An 18,809-nucleotide genomic window follows, 5' to 3' on the forward strand; every position below is an offset into this window, starting at 1 on the left:
ACAGGATGCCGGCTGAATGATTTCAGCCGAAATCCCGTTCGGATTAACCCCCGGGGCGCCGCAATCTTATTTTAAACTCATGACGTACCGGTACGTCATGGGTCCTTAAGGACTCGGGAACCATGCCGTACCGATACGTCCTAAGTCCTTAAGGGGTTAAGAGGACTCTTAAGGGACTATTTACAGGATTATGTGGTTCAGTACTGGGTCCCCTAATTTAATTTATTTATTAATTATATCGAAGATGGAATTAATAGCACTGTTTCTATTTTTGCAGACCACACTAAGCTATGTAGTATGGTGCAGTCTATGCAAGATGCCTAAAAAACTACAAACTGGATAGTGATTGGGCATCAACTTGGCAAATGAAGTTCAATGTGGATAAATGTAAAGTTATGCATCTTGGTAGTAATAATCTCCGTGCATCATATGTTCTAGGGGATGTAACACTGGGAGAGTCACTTGTAGAGAAAGATAAATGTCTGTACTCAAAATATGCTGAAAAGCTGTTCCATGTAAAATCCCCTCAAAAGACAAGGGGGCACTGCCTCTGTGTGGAAAAGAAAGAAAATTTAGTCTCCAGAGGCATCAAGGCTTCTTCATTGAGAGAACTGTGAATCTGCGGAACAGTCTACCTCAGGACATGGTCACAGCAGGAACAGTGGACAGTTTTAAAAAGGGCCTAGATAAGTTCTTAAAAGTAAATGACATTAAAGGGGTTGTCCAGGCTTTTACTATTGGTGATCTATCCTCAGGATAGGTCATCAATATCAGACTGGCAGGGTTCCAACACCGATCAGCTGTATGAGGAGACGGCGTGTGCCGATCTTATATTGATGACCTATCCTGACCTATCCTATCCTTAATACTTATGAAAATGTGTAGAAATATGTCTCTCACTCACTTTTTTAAATTTAGTTTCCCCTCCTATCCCTTGGTTGAACTTGATGGACTTATGTGTTTTTTAACTGTATTAACTATGCAACTAGGTAAGGTCGAGCAACTCTGCTTTCATGGTATCAGCTACATCACCGTTTCCCTTCAGAGGTTGGTCCTCTGGTGTGATGACAACTATTCATGGCTGAACAGACTTGGGAAAACCTGACATTTATAAGCTATGACTGTTCACGCTAACCTGGCCATGTCCGACCCCATCCTGGGTAAAGGGTCAGATAACACAAACTCCATTACACCACAAGGCTGTTAACCTCTGGATCCTTGTAGTGTACGGGAGAGTAATACCCCGTCACTACAGAAGGGTCACTTGGGTGTTGTCGTTCCCCCTTTAAGGGGAGGTTGGTAAAAACATCTTGTAATGTCATGCTATGTATTTTCCTGTTACTGTGAAACGTGCTTATGCAGGCCGGCTAGGGTGTCATTCCAGCTCTGAGTCACTAGAGGGAGCTAGGGAGCCCTAGGTTATATAAGGCCCAGTCAGGAAGTAACAGGAGAGACAGACAGTGGGAGCAGAGGTCAGAGATGATCCTGTGTCTGAGTGGAAGCCAGGCTATGGGCCTGTGAGAGCAAAGCAGGCCCCAAGCCTGCCGGCTAGGAGAGGGTAGTAAAGGCCCTGTAACCGGGTTCCGGATCCAAGGAAAAGGTTCCCCTCCTGAGTCATCATCCGTTTAGCTGAAGCAGCATAAGCAAGCCACCAGCCAAGACACAGATTACCACAGAGGCCGATCAGATAAAGCGAGAGGTACTCAAGATAACAGAGGAGGTACTAGATAAGGACAGCTTCAAGGGTACGCCAGATAAAGGGCATTAGACCTTGGAGAGAAAGTCACATGTAGCAGGACCAGTCAGGAATAGTGAGCAATCCGCCTGTACTGCATCTCCTGAAATCAACACTCTGTATAATTCATCGCTAAGACCGGCCATTCTGTAACTCCCAAGAAACACCTGTATTGCTATAAGAAACCAACCGTCTTTCATGGAACTGTGCTGTACCTGTGTCCATGTATTATCCTGACTGATATTCAGTAAAAGTTCCAGTTTTTGTTGGCTATCCTATGCTTGCTTCATTCTTTTACAATACCATACACGGCGTGTCACCGTTTAATTGACACTGGCGTCACGAACTGTTAAATACCTGCCTGTTCCAGTATTTGCCCCAATTGAAGACGACAGTGGATCCCAGGTTAGTGGTCAATCTGCACTACAAAGCCCAGCATACACTACTGACCCCCTGGGACACTGCATCGCTCTTTTTGGCGTCACGAACAGGATCCGCATACTTCTGAAGTGCAGAGAAGTGTGAACTGTGTGCTTTAACTATTCCACCACCGTATTGCAAAGACTGTAACCTTTATTCCCAAATCTGTGGATTACAATTGTGCCTGGGAGGAATTAGAGACGCTGTACTGTGTTGCGCTACCCCCAGAGAGAAAATCGTATTTGTGGACTGTGATTTATTGGACTTTTCATCAACCTGCTTGCTGTCATTGAATTGCAGCATCAGGACATCTAAAATGGCCGCCGACGCCATGAGGCTTTTTACTGCGCCATCACGATGCACAAAGGCGCGAATATTTGGCGCCGAAACCCTCCAAGAAGGAGGAGGAGATTGTCCTGGAGCGCCACCCACCTTGAGGAGTGATGATGCGGCTGACTTCCCTGAAGAGTTACGCCTGGGAGGCGGGCCTCTGTTGGAGGTAGACCGGCCCAGTCAGAGGGAGGAGCCAGTGTCGACTCTGCACACGGTGGAGCGAGAGAGGCTGGACAGCTGCCAGCGGGCGGAAGAATGTGCAGAGGCCCGACGTCAAGCAGCCGCTGCCACCGTTACCCCAGAGGCCACTGTCCCTGAACCTCCGGTAGCTCCGACGACCTGCACCAAAGCTGACCTAGAGGCCCTACGCAAGAGAGTGTATTGGGTGGCGGACCTCGGGTGCGCAGGAGGCGTGCGGTGGTTCCCGTTTCCCAGGACGGATGCCGAAATGGAGGCGATGAAGGACAAGCCTCCCCCTCTAAAGATTGTCAGAGGAGATGGTTTCCAGATATGGCCGGCCTTGCCAGAACAGTTGCTGCAAGTTCCGTACATTGACTCTTCATCAGAGGAAGAATATGACACTCGCCTGTAAGTACTTTTGCCCTCCTGTTCATTTCCGTTATGGCCGTTTGTCCCTCCAGTTGGCAGAGCTGGTGAAGCTCGCTGCCAGTTACCCACGGCCGGTGGCCTCCTAGTTGAATGATGTGCCACTGTGAGTCAATGCTTCCAGCTGCCTTTGTTTTGTTTGGGACATCCGGTTTGCTGCTGAATTCCCGGTTGTGCCTTGAAGTTTTTGCACAAATTTTACCCCTTTTACCCCCATTTCAGGTTGAAAAGACATTTTTATGTCAGCACTATTTTAAAGGGTAAGCAGGACTTGCCAGGATAACAAGGCCCTGGTATTGTCAGAGTCCTGTATTGTCATTTTATATATGTGCTGCTGACAGTATTTAATAACCGGTTTTCTTATTCAAGTATATGTGCCCAGAGATGGACTTCCTATGTGCAAGCCTCTGAGATGTTAATATTGCTATGGACTTATTTATTGTCATGGACTATCCTGGTTCTTTAAACATCTCGCTGTGCCAGGTCAGCGCCCCCGTTCCACTCACTATCCTGTGAAAAAGAGAACGACGCCCCTTGTCACCAGACTTCGCCATTTCCAATTGGGTCTGATAAGAGTGTAATTGACATATATGTATGTATGCATGTGTCTTTCTCTGTTTCAGGTCATGATTCCAGTTGGGCGGGCCCTGATGGAGTACGAGGTCGTACTCAGCTTAAAGCAGCGGGGTATGTAGTGTACGGGAGAGTAATACCCCGTCACTACAGAAGGGTCACTTGGGTGTTGTCGTTCCCCCTTTAAGGGGAGGTTGGTAAAAACATCTTGTAATGTCATGCTATGTATTTTCCTGTTACTGTGAAACGTGCTTATGCAGGCCGGCTAGGGTGTCATTGCAGCTCTGAGTCACTAGAGGGAGCTAGGGAGCCCTAGGTTATATAAGGCCCAGTCAGGAAGTAACAGGAGAGACAGACAGTGGGAGCAGAGGTCAGAGATGATCCTGTGTCTGAGTGGAAGCCAGGCTATGGGCCTGTGAGAGCAAAGCAGGCCCCAAGCCTGCCGGCTAGGAGAGGGTAGTAAAGGCCCTGTAACCGGGTTCCGGATCCAAGGAAAAGGTTCCCCTCCTGAGTCATCATCCGTTTAGCTGAAGCAGCATAAGCAAGCCACCAGCCAAGACACAGATTACCACAGAGGCCGATCAGATAAAGCGAGAGGTACTCAAGATAACAGAGGAGGTACTAGATAAGGACAGCTTCAAGGGTACGCCAGATAAAGGGCATTAGACCTTGGAGAGAAAGTCACATGTAGCAGGACCAGTCAGGAATAGTGAGCAATCCGCCTGTACTGCATCTCCTGAAATCAACACTCTGTATAATTCATCGCTAAGACCGGCCATTCTGTAACTCCCAAGAAACACCTGTATTGCTATAAGAAACCAACCGTCTTTCATGGAACTGTGCTGTACCTGTGTCCATGTATTATCCTGACTGATATTCAGTAAAAGTTCCAGTTTTTGTTGGCTATCCTATGCTTGCTTCATTCTTTTACAATACCATACACGGCGTGTCACCGTTTAATTGACACTGGCGTCACGAACTGTTAAATACCTGCCTGTTCCAGTATTTGCCCCAATTGAAGACGACAGTGGATCCCAGGTTAGTGGTCAATCTGCACTACAAAGCCCAGCATACACTACTGACCCCCTGGGACACTGCATCCTGACCACCCTGGAAGAGGAGACCCGCCATTATGGACACCACAATGCAAAACACAGCCATTTAAAGGGATTCTGTCACCTCTTTTTACCCTAAAGAGTTGCGAACATGCATGGCTAGATCGCCGCCGCTAGCATATCTGCAATATACTTGTCCCATAGCCTGTGTGGTTTTATTGAGTGTAAAAAATGATTTTATATATATGTAAATCAGCCTGGTAAGGAGCCCGAAGGGGCTGTACTAACCGTTCTGGAGCCCAGCCATGCCCCCCTGTGAGGGAGCCCAGCATCGCCTGTATCCACGAATCTCCTCCTTGTTTAGAAAGTCAGATCGCCGTAATTTCGCGTTGCGTGAGTTTGCGCATGTGCAGTGCCAGCATAGTGTTCCTTCCATGTGCTGGCATCAGCCTCAGGTAAGGAACTGCGCATGCATGAGCTCACGCATCGCAAGATTACTGCAATCTGATTTTCTGAGCAAGGAGGAGATTCGTGGATACAGGTGGTGCTGGGCTCCTTCACAGGGGGGCATGGCTGGGCTCCAGAACGGTTAGTGCAGCCCCTTCGGACTCCTTACCAGGCTGATTTACATATATATAAAATCATTTTTTACACTCAATAAAACCACACAGAGCTATGGGACAAGTATATTGCAGACATGCTAGCGGCGATCTAGACGTGCATGTCTGCATCTCTGTAGGGTAAAAAGAGGTGACAGAATCCCTTTAATACAAAAGCTAGGTGGTTCCACATCTACCTTACATTGTTCCTTTTAAGTCAGTGTGCACAGCATTGTATTAACATGAAATCCTGTTTTTAATATAACATGCTTAACACATTTGTAGTATTACTAGGGTTTAGAGGGGTGTTAGGCTGGAATCGCCTTCTTAGGAGTTTAGTAAGATATCTAGCCTTCAAGTTTTCGGGGCTAAGACATCAGGTTCAAGACATAAGAAGTGTAGATGATATTTGTTCTCATGGCGGTTTCGCTCCCAGTAGAATAAAAAGGTGACAGATCCTCATTAACTCTACCTATACTTACAGGACCTCACCGCTGGCTGTGGCTTATCAGTTCTACAGATAGCACAACCTTTTATGTGGCATTAGATGAATAAACCCATTCACTTCTCTTTCTTTCCTTGTTAAGAGCTAGGTGTGGCCATGTATCTGGAGCATTTATATGCTAGAGTCAAATGGGGGCCTCACCTTACAGAGGTCAGCTATTTATGATGGGCAGTCATGTAATACATGGACACTGTGAGACCTTCTGGGTGAGAACTTCACTTTCAGGTGTCTCTCACCTTGGGCTTATAGAACTGGTCCTGAGCAGATGCCTCTATGACGTCCATATGTCCTTTTGGGGCTTTTGGAATGGGTAATGGGGAAAAAAATAACCCTTTAGTTTTTTTATAAAGTTGTTCTAGTACCAGATTTGTTCCATGCAACCAGTGTTGCCATATGTTTTTTTTTACTGTTATGTTGCCTATTGGTTAAGTTGTGTGAACAATATCAGTGGACAGTGGAATATCTACCCATTTATGCATTGCTTGAGCATATGGGTTCTAGAACATCTCTTTTCTATGATGAAAGATAAGGAGTCGAACACGTTATAGAGATCAACACATATTGTTTAGAATGAAACTTAGAGCCGTGTATGAGATCTTATCTGAGGGACCACTACATATAAGAAGAGACATAAACAAACATGTTTTTCCAGCTCACCATATCTTTTTTCCCATGCATGGAACAGACCGGACCAGTCCTTGCTTGTAACACGAAGAAAGAGAAGTTCCAGCATTCAGGATAAAACCTAGATGTTTTCTTTATTCATAATGGTCACAATTCACATACATGGACAGCTTCTCTCTCCACCGCTAAGTTGACATGTTTCGGACTTGTTAGTCCTTACTCGTAACCGGTTAACCGACTAACAAGTTCGAAACATGTCAACTTAGCGGTGGAGGGAGAAGCTGTGCATGTATGTGAATTGTGACCATAATGAATAAAGAAAACATCTAGGTTTTATCCTGAATGCTGGAACTTCTCTTTCTTCGTGATATAAGAAGAGACACTGATCATTAGATATTTGTATGCTTTGAATATATCCAGAGTAGACCCTTCCATAGACAGGCTGATGGCAGAACCTACAACTGGATTAGCAAAAGATCTAATATTTGTAGTACTGTTTGCACTGTAGTACTGTTGTTTTTGGGGAAGAGTTGGGGGTTACTGTATGTGACTGGCAGCTGTTTTCTCTTCAATCCACACTTTTTCATGGTTAATAGCATGTCTGTGCGGAACATGGACAGCCTATTGATTTCAGAAGAAAATGTGTTATGCTTCATTTGCCCTGTGATGATGTTGCAGAAGAGCTGGATGCTTGATGCCAAGATTACAAGTGCAACAGGAAACCCTGTGATCAGCTTATGTTTGGATCTTCTTTCTAGTAAAAAGAGACCATAAAAAGCAGAACCCTTTACTTATATAGAAAAATAAATCAAAGGGTCTGAGGGAGAAAGCAGTCGACATGCCTCAGCTAGCCTCCCTTATTAGTTGTCATGGTCTATACTCTCAATAATGCTTATTACAAGAGATCTTGAAGGCAAACCCTGACATCACGGGGGCTCTAAGGAGCGTGAGTCATGCTCCTTCTCTTGCAAAACTTTCATAAGTAATTGCACCTCCTTCTGAAAATTATACGCAACCTTATTTCCTATAGGAAATATCAGGTTTTCATACCTCGGACCCCTCCCAGTCCTCTGTCTGCGGCTTTTATGTTCAGAGCTGCCTTCAAGGGAACTGCTTAAAAGGGGGACACCTTACCAGCAGAGACACTCCTTGTAATTCCAGCATGTTTGGTCACTGGCACCTCTTTAACTCTGTCATTCCCAGAGGAATGGCACACGTTCCAGGAATTGTGTAGACTGCTGGCAGCCACCTTACGTTCCTGAGATATCTGCACAGCAGTTAGAGTGGGAATTGGGATCTGTACCAGCATTTCATGGCTGCTTTGGCTGTTTAGTGTTTCAAAATCTTGAAAGATGTTGAGATGTTATTTTAAGTCTCTTGGGGAAAACAGGCTTTTTTTTTATATTGAAGGTCACTTGTATGGCCTCTTGGTTATTAATTATAGGGTATATAGCACCATGTTGACCCTTTAAAGGAATGCTCCAGGAAAAATGTATACATTTTGTTATGCTCCGTGTACAGTAGGTTCTGAGGAGGTGGGTGGGATTGAAAGAACATCAGAGAGTCCTGTGACATGGTATTCATCCCAGGACGAGGGATAACATAGTTTATAAGTTCTGCAGTGGCCCACTGGTTCACTGCTAAAGGGTTAATGGTATGGTCATTGCTAAAGGGTTAATGATACATTTTCACTGGTACAAATGGCTTAAGTGGCTATGTATTAAGGCAAATTGCCTGGATTTGTGGGAGGGGCTGAGGTCCGCCTCCAGCCTATTTAGGGCACTCCCCTTACCTGGCTCCTGCGTCATTTGAGGTCTGAGCTTTGAGAGAGGAGGTCGCTTGTGGAGTGTTGCCTGCTGCCATCAGTTCTGGATTTGGAGCATTACGGTTCTATTTCTCCGGCTTTACTCGGTTCACTGGGGGTCACGTTTGCCCGTTAAACTGCGAGTCATCCATACGGTGCAGCCGGGGCCTCACGGTTGCCCCCTGTACCGGTTCTATTCATTTCACCAAACGCTGCACCAATGTCACTGTTTTCTCGTTTAAGTCACCAGTATTTCATTTCTGTCACGCCTTGTTCATGCACAAATTTGTCTACACCGTACCACTATTCCGGTCAGCACCCCTGCGGCAGCATGCAGTCGTTTCCGGGGCAATCCCCCATTTCTGTTCAGTTCATTTCACCAAACGCTGCACTAATGTCACGGCTTTCTCGCCCAGTCACCAGCATTTCATTTCTGTCACGTCTTGTTCATGCATAAATTTATCTACACCGTACCACCACTCCGGTCAACACCCCTGCGGCATGCAGGCAGTGGTTCTGAGTCATCCATACGGTACAGCCGGGGCCTCATGGTTGCCCCTGTACCGGTTCATTTCATTTCATCATACGCTGCACCATGTCACGGTTTTCTCATACAAGTCACCAGCATTCATTTCTGTCACGCCTTGTTCATGCGGAATTTGTCCACACCGTACTACGATTCCGGTCAACACCTCTGCAGCATGCGGCAATGGTTTCTGGCCTAATCCCCCATTTCTGTTTCATTTCATTCATAGACGCTGCACTAATGTCACGGCTTCTCACAGTCACCAGAATCTCATTTTTCATGTCTTGTTCAGCAATCTTCCCACAGTAACAACACTGCGGTCAGCACCCCTGTGGTTCCAGGCTCGTTCCCCATTTCTTTTTCAGTCCATATCACCTCACAATCATCCACATTCATGCCCCCCCCCCCCTCCTCATGTTCACGTGCACGGCTGCAGGAGCACAAATGCGTATGAGTCACTCATACGGTACAGCCGGGGCCTCACAGTTGCCCCTGTACCGGTTCATTTCATTTCATCAAACACGCACCAATGTCACGGATTTTCATACAAGTCACCAGTATTCATTTCTGTCACGCCTTGTTCATGCACAATTTGTTCACAACCATACCACCATTCCGGTCAACAGCTCCTGGGCTAATCCCCCATTTCTGTTTGTTTCATCTCATACACGCTGCACCATGTCCCGGCTTTCTCGCATCAATCACCGGCATCTCATTTCTCACATGTTTTATTCTGGCATCTTCCCACAGTACCAACACTCCGGTCAGCACCCCGGTGATTCCGGGCTCATTCCCCATTTCTGGGTTAGTTCATATCACCCCACATCATCCACATTCATGCCCCCCCCGCCTCATGTTCATGTGCACGGCTACAGGTGCCAGCTGCGGTGCACCCGGTACACCCTCCCTTCATGTCCACCTTCACTGGGCATACCGCTGCCACAAGCATCCCCTCCCCACCGCCTCCGGCCTGGTCCGCCGCTCCTCCTGCCGCGTGGCCGATGGCGCCCGGCCGCGTCTTGGTGCCTGGTTTGCGCATGCGCGGCCGGGGGACTGCGCATGCGCGGCGATTCGTCACCGCGTGCGCGGTGTCCCGGCGGCCGTTTGCGCCACATCTGATGCGGGGGGCCGCCGTTGGGCGGTCTGGCTCAGCTGGTCGGCGGAGCTCCGGGGGCGCCGGTCACACAGCAGGCCCCTCCTGCACAGGTTGCAGGGGGGGCTTCCAGCACGCCCGACTAAAGTACCCTGCAGTAAACATCACCCCAGCAGCCCCCTGCGAGATATCAACTGGTTGCCGATAAAGTAAAAAAAAAAAAAAAATAAGGGGGGGGGAAGAGATATCAACTGGTTGCTAATAAAGAAAAAAAAAAAAGGAGGGGAAGAGATATCAACTGGTTGCTAATAAAAGAAAAAAAAAGGGGGGGGGAAGAGATATCAACTGGTTGCTAATAAAGGAGGAAAAAAAAAATAAAACAAAAAAACACACAAACCAATACATACCATTGGATTACAAACCGCACGTTCCCACTGGTGCAGGCATGCGGCACGCGCTGGTCTCTTTCCGCACCAGGCGCACACTGTCATTTCATTAAACAACCATCATGATCCTCCGGGTCATGCATATGTACCATATACATTTCACTTTTCATCACGCTATTTTATGTCTACCCTCCCCCCTTTTTCAGGCGGTCAACCTATATTGTATTTTGCACTACCATGTATCCGGAGAATTTTTCTTACCACCAGGTACGTTCACCTGCTCATTAACAAAAGTCTTCCTTACATTTCGGATGGTCCCGTTAGGGTCAGCGTGCTGGCTTTAGGGGCACCATCATCCCACTAGGTTACCCCCTTCTTGGCTTCGCCAGCAGTTAGTGGTCCCGCGAGGCCGACACCCCGCCTCAAACGTACGGAGGCACCCGCCCAACGCGCCACCTCGTTAGTAAGCCGCCTCGCGTGTTGCATAGAGAGGGCCTCACCTGTCACTCCCTTCCCCTAGTCCTGTCTTACAGTCACCGAGAGGCCAACGCTCCTGCCACTACCAAAAGTGGCCTCATTAACCCCTCGCTGCCAAATCATAGGTAGAGCCTCTCAAGCCGCTTGGCAAATTAGCAGGGCCTCATCTGTCACCATGCAAGTATAATTTTTTCGCCGTCCGGCCTAGCTAGCTTGCCAGCACGATCCTGTGTTTCCCCAAGCTAATCAACTGTTTTTGTTTTACCATGTCTCTGGAAGGGATAGAGAACTTCTCCCTACCTGGCACCCCTTCTAGATCTGTCACTGCTACCCAGGGAGACGATCTAGCCAGTCCAGCACCCAATCAGATCCTGGACAATCCCGCGCATAACGACGGAGTTAAGGTGACGGCATGTTCCCTTCCCCGCCACGGCGAGGAAAGCAGGGCTTTTCCGGCTGCTGCGCACGCCAACCAATAACAAGGAGGCAGGGGAAGGACCTAGCCAGTCCAGCACAGGGGATATACATGCCATGCTGTCCTCTCTAATGACATCCATGTCTAAAGTCAACGCCAGGTTGGAGAGGCTGGAATCGGTCACCACGACCCTCTCCTTGGCAGGGCCACCACCGGCCAGTGATCACGCCGACCGTTAGCCTGGAGGGCCAAGAAGTCAGCCCGGCGCGCATAATACCGGAGGAGGAACCTGGGGTACCCATCGCCACCAAGAAGACAGAAGGGCCAGACACGGTCATCACCTTTCCTGTGTACCCAGTTGGATTCAGCCTCAATGCAAGCCAGTTTGCATCCGGGAAGATCCAGGACATTCTCGCCCACATAGACAACTACCTTCAACCCAGCACTGGCAACCGCAAAGAACTGCAGTCCCTGCTGGGCTCCCTGAACTTTGCCATGCGCATCCACCTCAGGGTCGCTCATTTATATCACGGCTCCTGCACCTCTCCCCTTTTTCCTACACGACTCGCACAGGTTGTCCCTGGATGCCCACGCTGCGGCAGATCTGGGCATGTGGGGGAGATTTCTGTCCACCTGGAATGGCGGGAGCTTGTTTCTCCCTCAGCTGTCGGACTCTTCCCCCTCTATCTGGTCAGATGTGGCATCTACCACAGGCTTCGCGGCCAGTTTTGGGAACGATTGGCTGTGGGGCAGCTGGCCTCCTGCGGTCCGGGGTTTGGAAGGATTCTCCACTGCCTCAGCGCTTTTCAAGATCTACCCAATCATGGCGGCTGCCGTGGCGTAGGGTCATTCATGGGCAAACATGTTGGTCCGGTGCTATTCAGACAACCAGGCGACCTGCCAGATCATCAACAGGATCGTTCCAAATCTCTCACAATCGTGAGGTTTCTGCGGAGACTTCCTTAGTTGGCCGCTTGCAATAATTTCTTCTTACATTGTTTCCATGTCCCGGGGGTGTGCAATACGGCAGCTGACAATCTGTCTCGCGTCAAATTTCAGGCATTTCATCAAGCTCTCCCATCAGCGTCACCCACGGCCTCCATCACTCCATCATTTCAAGAGCTCATTCTGGATTAGAAGTCATCATGCGGCATAGCCAGTCTTTGTCCCGCTTAGCACTGTCAGACAAAACACATAGAACATACGACAGAGTGTTCACACTATTCAACAGGTCCCTGTTGGAACACAACATCACGCACCCCTTTTGTCATGACGTCTCTTCCGGGGTTTGCTTCTTTTTGCCACCTCAAACTCAAATGTCATACAACACCATCAAACCATATCTCACTGGCATTTCAACATCATATGCTAGTCATACACCCCGATAAACATCAGCTTCATTTCCTTGCACCAGATCAAAACCATACTCAGAGGCATTCAGGAAACGGAACCCGCACGTCCAGCCCAGAGGCTACCCATAAACAATCATATCTTCAAAGCATTATCCGACTTACTGGACGCCACGCCTCTTGAAACAGATACCAACTCCATCATCAAAACGGCAATTTACTTGGCCTTCTACGGATTCCTGAGTCCCGGGAAATTCACTAAAGCCTCCATGACCCAAACCTCACCTTGTCTTCTTGTCTTCCACTTGTCAAAACACATGGATCACTACATCCTGTCCTTACCTCACTCCAAGAATAGTCAGCACTTACCCGTCAACATTTCATATTACCCCACGCACAACAGATGGTGTCCAGTCAGGGTTCTGGATGCTTACAAACAGCGTCACAAGGTCTACCCTCTCAACCGCTACTTCAACTACATGGTTCGGTACTCACCACCACCACCTTCATGACCCATGCCAGGTCATCCCTCACACAACCAGGCCTCAACGCAGCCAACTACTCAGGGCACTCCTTTCGCGTTGGAGCCACGTCCACGGCCTCCAGTGCCAACATCCTCACTCATGTCATCAGGAAATTGGGGCGCTGGAAGTCATCCGCTTACGCGCATACATTCCCAATCCAACACAAGAGTTAAGAGTGGCTTTCCAAAACATGTCGGGTTGAGCTATTGATATATCAATTGGCTACAATAAACTGGTTTATTTCCATTTTTGCCCTCTTCTTTCTCAGGCCTACCTCATCCTCGGTTTCGGCACACCACAACCGACTGCACTCATTCCCTGCTTCCCAGGGCTCTTCACTGTACTACCGTAAGCCCCTTACACAAGTATTAAGGCAAATTGCCTGGATTTGTGGGAGGGGCTGAGGTCCGCCTCCAGCCTATTTAGGGCACTCCCCTTACCTGGCTCCTGCATCATTTGAGGTCTGAGCTTTTGACCCTCCCACCACTCCACTCATTTACAACTCATTTCTTCCATATCTTTTCCTTGGGTAGGCCCTCTTCTTTCTCAGGCCTACCTCATCCTCGGTTTCGGCACACCACAACCGACTGCACTGATTCCCTGCTTCCCAGGGCTCTTCACTGTAAGCCCCTTACACAAATATATATATATATATATATATATACACTATATGTCGCAAAGGTTTATTATGGGAAGGAAATAGTTAACTGTCAGTCCTTAGGGTACTTTCACACTAGCGTTGTTAGAATCCAGCAGGCAGTTCTGCCTTCTGGATCCGGAAATCCGTATGCTAACTGATATTTTTTTTTTCCGGATCCGGTAAACTTATTCATTGAAATACCGGATCCGTCTTTCCGGTATCATCCGGAATAATGGATCTGGTATTTAATTTTTTCAAAGCTAGAAAGAACTGTGCATGCGCAGACCGGAAAACCAGATCCCGCGATGTGGCAATTTCCAGAATACTTGGTATCGGATCTGGCATTAATACATTTCAAAATTAATACCGGCAAATGCGGTAGTGTTCCAGAATTTTGACCTGAAAAAATACTGCAGCAAGCTACAGTATTTTGTCCGGTCAAATAACGTACAAGGGACAGAACAGAAGATATACTGATGCATACTGAACGGATTGCTTTCCATTCAGAATGCATTGGGACAAAACCAAAGCGTTTTTTTCCGGTATTGAGACCCTTTACCGGATTTCAATAACGGAAAATAACGCTAGTGTGAAAGTACCCTTAGTAATTGTCGCCAGTTGGTTGACTGACCTCACTTTCCCTTGGCTAGGAGTTCCTCAAGTCAGCCTAGGGTGAGGATGTGCATGCTACTGTTGCTGTGTTGGACAGACAAGTAGCTGAAGAAAGAGAAAAAGACTCTTTTGCAGGGAGACACCATACTTGTGATTGAAAACATGCCAGAAAAGCAACTTTGCTAAGAAGCAACCTCTAAAAGAAGTAATTCATTTTTGCATTACCTTTTCTGGACAGAAACAGAAAAGGTAATGCACATATACATCTGTAGACTGTGCATTTGGTTTGGATTATATTGTTTCTGGCGTCCGCAACACTATTGAGACCGACTGACCATTTGATCTACGACTGCACCTCTTAGTTCACCATTGCACAGAAATATTGAGAGAAAGTACACCCTTTTGGTCATCTGGAAAGATTGCATGTATCTGTGGGAAGATACTCGGGGAGAACCACCCCTATCATAGCCATTACTATACACAGCCTTCGGAAAAAGCCTCCTTTGTGAAATACTTGAGAACTGTGTCTACTGCTGGTATTTGCGCTATGACATCTATCATCCACTCAGTAAAACAGAGACTTTATTTTATTATAACCCAGCTGGCCTGCTCATTAGTCTCCTGATTCTGTCCCCTGTTCTCCTTCCTTGTTTCCTACTGATCACCTAACATCAAGGGCAACCGAGCCACCACCAGGCAAAAAACCCCGAAATCCAGGGACTGCCACAAGGTCAAGAAGGGTTTCGCCCATCCACGCATTGCACACCCGGCCTGGGGGAGCGCTGGAGCAGGGAATAGCCACATTGGGTACTTTGACCACGCTCATTGTCACCAGCACCACTCCCATCCTCTCCACCTCCCCACGCCTCCTATGTGTATGGGTGCTGCAGTTCTTTCTGGAGTATTCTATTGACTCCTTGACAACATCTGCCGTACATATACGGCGGAAGGCAGAATGGAGTGTATAAAGTGATCTCAGATGCTGAGCCGCTCCATACACAGAATGGGTGTTATATATCTGACCTCTGCCTGTAGTAGATAACTCCAATCCTGTCCATTTAACCCCTCAGATGTTGCTGAATCTTAGTGGTTACACAGATTGGCCTCCCGCAATTTCTAGTGAGGACTCCCTGGACTGCAATCTTAGTACTTCTAATACCTCTGATAGGGTGTAATAGGATGACAGTAAAAGCACAATACACTGCCACACAGAAGTATTGCAGGGTATTGTACTGGTGATCAAATGATGGCATGTTCTCTAGGGTAGTGTTTCCCAACCAGTGTGCCTCCAGCTGTTGCAAAACTACAACTCCCAGCATGCCCGGACAGCCTTTGTTTGGGAAACACTGCTCTAGGGGGACTGAAAATGAAAAACAATAAGTTAAATATGTCTGATAAGGAGGCCGATTGGTATAAACGAGGTGGAAGGAGACCATCTACGTAAAAATGGAGAAGCCAAGCTTAAATAGAGGCGGGGGGGTTAGACATCTACTGTCTGCCACATAAAATGCTGTCTTGACACTGTAACAGGGTTCCGAAGGCGCACTCAGTCTCCCATCAGCCGCAGACCTGCTGCTTAGCTTCGGGAGCGAGGATCTGTGTTTGACCTCGTTCCCAGGGCGGCTTTGCTAGCTGGGAGGGTCCCTGCTCCTAGGTCTGCCTTGAGTGCCGAGCTGATCACTCGGTCCTCGACTGGTCGGTCTGTCGGTCATGTGACGCTGGCCACGTCATATGACCCTCACTCCCTACTATAAATACAGGCAGCCTGCTGGCCACAGGTTGCCTGTTAATTTAGGTTCCTGGCAGTTGTTGGATACCTGTGTACTTACCTGATCCTGTTTCCTGACGATCCTTTGCCTGCTCCTCCTGTACTGTGCATCCTTCCTGGTATATTGACCTCGGCTTCCACCTGACTATTCTTTGCGGACTCCTGACCTTTCTTTGCTTATCCCTCTGTACTGAGTTGTCCTCTTTGTTTTGACCCGGTCCGTTCACTATCCGTTATTTGTCTTGTCTGTCCTTCCCGTTTTCTCTTTACCTGCTGGCGCCAGTTGTTTAACTTCTGTGGAGGGGTTCTTTCAGGCCCTGGGTACCCTCTATGATGAAGACAGGGCTCTAGTAGTACGAGACAGCTCTAAAGGCACTGGTTCAGGGCAATCTACCTGCGGAGGATTATTGCAACCAATTTAGAAGGTGGTGTGTCCCCTCAGGATGGAACGAACCAGCCCTGAAGAGTCAGTTCAGGTCAGGTCTGTCTGATAATTTAAAGGATCTTCTGGTCAGTTATCAACTTCTAGAGACCTTAGAGGAGATGATGACCCTTGTTGTCCGACTTGACAGACGGGTTAGAGAGAGACGACAGGAACGACAGTTCTCTTCCCAGATGGTGGTCCAGCCAGAGGCCTATCCCAGAGACAATGCTGAGGTCTCCACCGAGAAACCCATGCAGGTTGGCATGACCCGAGGGAATCTTCGCCGCAGACGTGGAAAATGCTTTTACTGTGGAGATCCTGACCATTGGATCAACCAGTGTCCTAAGAAGGTCCTTTCTGTGAAGTCTCCTAAGGCAAGGCAACCTAAAGACCAGGTACACCCTGATTTTTCTAAATGTAAGCTTTTGGTACCATTACGATTTCTCTGGGGGTAGATAAATGGCCGGGTAAGGCCTTTATTGATTCTGGCTCAGCGACCAGCTTTATTGACTCTGAGTACGCTGTAAGATTGGTTATTCCAATGTTTGCTTTACCAACTCCTATCCATGTCATGGCTATTGATGCTACTCCTCTTATTGGTGGTACGGTGAGCTTATGTACCTCAGAGATTTCTCTAACCATGGGTGTGTGCCACTCAGAGAGATGTTCCCTTTTTGTCCTGGAGAACCTACCGGTTGAGGTGGTACTAGGGTTGCCTTGGCTCTGACTACATAACCCCACTATAGATTGGTCCAAGGGGGAGTTGGTGATATAGGGGCCTAAGTGTGACTCGTGCTTGTCCGTGGTACAGGCTGGGGTCTCAGTAAAGTCTGATACTTTACCCACTGTTATTAGGGAATATTCTGATGTATTCTCATCACCAACCCCGGAGGTTCTACCCCCCCCCCCCCCCCATAGACCTTAAGGTTGTACTATAGTGCTAGTAGAGGGGGCCAAGTTTCCTAAGGGGTGAATTTATAATCTTTCTAAGCCCGAACGCAAGGCTATGGAAGATTATATTAAGGAGAGCCTTGGTAAAGGGCATATTAGACCTTCTGTCTCTCCTATGGGGGCGGGGTTTTTCTTTGTTAAGAAAAAAGATGATGGTCTTAGGCCATGTATCGATTACCGGAGATTAAATAAAATCACTGTCCAGAATAGATACTCCCTCCCATTGATTCCGGATTTATTTAACCAGGTTCTGGGGGCAACCTGGTTTTCCAAGATTGAAATGAAAGGGGCATACAATCCGAATCAAGGAGGGAGACAAATGGAAGACGGCGTTCAATACTCCGGCAGGACACTTTGAATATCAGGTGATGCCTTTTGGACTCAGCAATGCCCCAGTTGTGTTCCAAAACTTAATGAATGACATTCTTAGGGAGTTCATAGGTAAATTTGTTATTGTCTATCTTGACGACATTTTGATATTCTCTCCTGACTTCGAATCCCATGTGTCTCATGTTAAACAAGTATTAGAGGTGTTGAGGGAGAATCAGCTATCCGCTAAGCAAGAGAAATGTGTCTTTGGTGTACAGGAGATTCTGTTTCTAGGGCATGTTCTGACTCCTCACGCCTTCAAGATGGATCCTGGTAAGGTACTAGCAATTAAGGAATGGGTAAGACCTTCATCCTTAAAGTTCTTACAATGGTTCTTAGGTTTCACTAATTACTATCGTAAATTTATTATGAGTTTTTCTGTAATTGCTAAACCGTTGACCGACCTTACTAAGAAAGGGGCCGATTTGGAGAATTGGTCTACTGAGGCCATTTCTTCATTTGAAAAATTAAAAAAGGCATTCAGTAGCGCTCCCATTCTGATCCAGCCTGATCAGGAGAGACCTTTTATTGTGGAGGTGGATGCGTCCGAGGACTGCGCTGGAGCAGTCCTTTCACAGGGTCCTGCTAGCCTCACTAACCTGAGACCATGTGCCTTCTTCTCCAGAAAATTCTCTCCCACTGAGAGAAACTATGACATAGGGAATAGGGAGCTGCTGGCCATTAAATGGGCATTTGAGGAGTGGAGGCATTTTCTGGAGGGGGCAAGGCATTGTGTAACTGTTGTCACTGACCATAAAAACCTTATGTTTCTTGAGTCTGCTAAGAGGTTGAATCCCCGTCAAGCCAGATGGGCTCTGTCTTTTGCTTGTTTTGATTTTTCCATTACGTTTAGGCCGGGAAGTAAAAATGTGAAGGCGGACGCATTATCTCGGAGCTTCAATGCTTTTCAACCTACTGAGGTACCACCTGAATCCATCCTACCAGCAAAAATCTTCATAGCAGCTCTAAGCCAGGATATCTCGGCTCGCATTAGGTCTGAACAACATCTGGCACCGGTATC

This window comes from Bufo gargarizans, chromosome 6, assembly GCF_014858855.1.
Source record: "Bufo gargarizans isolate SCDJY-AF-19 chromosome 6, ASM1485885v1, whole genome shotgun sequence".
Lineage (NCBI taxonomy): Eukaryota > Metazoa > Chordata > Amphibia > Anura > Bufonidae > Bufo > Bufo gargarizans.